Genomic DNA, 1,474 nt, shown 5'->3' with positions numbered 1-1,474 from the left:
CTCTCGCCTCCCTGGCCCTTTTGCTCAGCAATTAATAGTGCAAGTGCTAAACGAAGCAGAGGTTGGGCTCGCAGGAGCCAGCATGGGAGCAGGTGGGAGATGCACACCCCGTGTAGTTGCTCTTCATTGCACAGTTACAACAAAAAATAACCTGAATGTGATCGAGTGCACTAAGCTCTGCTTCTTAAAAAAAAAACAAAAACAAAAAAAAAGGAGAAAAAGGGCAGGGCAGGGGGGAGGAAAAAAAGAAAAGAATGAGGTATACCGATAATCGGAGCTCCAGACAGGCACAGTGGTCGCACCAGCTCTTGGGTCTTGGTGGCAGCTGCTGAGCGGAGCTGCTTTCTCCTGGATTCCTGAATTGCTACCGTGCTCCGTTCTGGTGTCTGTGCCCGAGGCGGATGATCGGGGTTAAACAGTGTGGCGGTTATTCAGACAGCAAGACAAACACTTAGGCCCTTTACGTTTTTCCGAGTCGACTTCTAAAATCTTCCCCAAGCAGGGACCAGCTCAGTTCAGGTGAGCGTTCTTGTCACGTCGGGTCGCTCGCTCTGGTTCTTTGGACTCGGTCCCCCCCCCCGCCAATTCCAAGCAGGCTTATTGCAGACCCTGCTTTCTCCATAGCAAGTCTTTTCTGCAGCCTCTCAGCCTTCTTTTTAGCTCATAAACGTAACCCTTGCACCTCTAACAGCCAGCCAAGGGTCGGGGTGTTTCCTATGCTTGTGAACGTGAAGTAGAAGGAAGACTTCCAGTTGAAACAGCTTTGCTAGAGAAACATTGGGCTGTCGTGCCGGTCGTGCACATCACAGGATGCAAACCTCGCTTTTACTGAAGGTAATTTTCCGGATCTGTCTGGAGGCATGAAAACCCAAAGGAAGGCGGAGAGAGCTCTTCAGATCTTTTTCCATCTGTGATGCAAAACACATTTTAGACTTTTGAGTTCAGCCATCAAGAACGGTGCTTGAACACTGTTCCTTGACCTTTAAAATGCAGTTATTTTCTAAATCAGTAACCAAATGCACACCCTTAAGGAAGTTTACAGATGTGCGTTGTCCAAGCGTTTCACGTCAATTTGGGAAGAAGTGTCTGAGTCAACTGGAAGAAAATAGAAGGTGGACTCCTTATGTCTGCAAAAACGTCGCCGGTGCTGCTTTTATAAATGGCCTTACATTAGTAAAGACCTTAAATTGTACTCGCTGCTGCTGAGTGAGCCCACATCAACAAGCAGAGGTATTGAAACGTGTTTTAATGCTTCTCACGTGCACTGATCACCAAACGTGCACAAGGACAGGCTTGGCTTTTCGAGTCTCGTCGCTCCTCGAGCCGCCGTGTGAGAGAGTGAACAGACGTGATTCCCAGTCAGCGAAGGGAATCCCCATCCCACCCCCGTGGGAATTCCTGCTCTTGTATTTGAGATCAAGAGCTACGTCTGTAACTGCTTCTGGAGAGAAGGTTTTAAGAGCCGGAAAAGGTG

This window comes from Apaloderma vittatum, unplaced genomic scaffold (assembly GCF_000703405.1).
Source record: "Apaloderma vittatum isolate BGI_N311 unplaced genomic scaffold, ASM70340v1 scaffold28131, whole genome shotgun sequence".
Classification (NCBI taxonomy): Eukaryota; Metazoa; Chordata; class Aves; order Trogoniformes; family Trogonidae; genus Apaloderma; species Apaloderma vittatum.
This window is presented reverse-complemented; position numbering follows the sequence as displayed.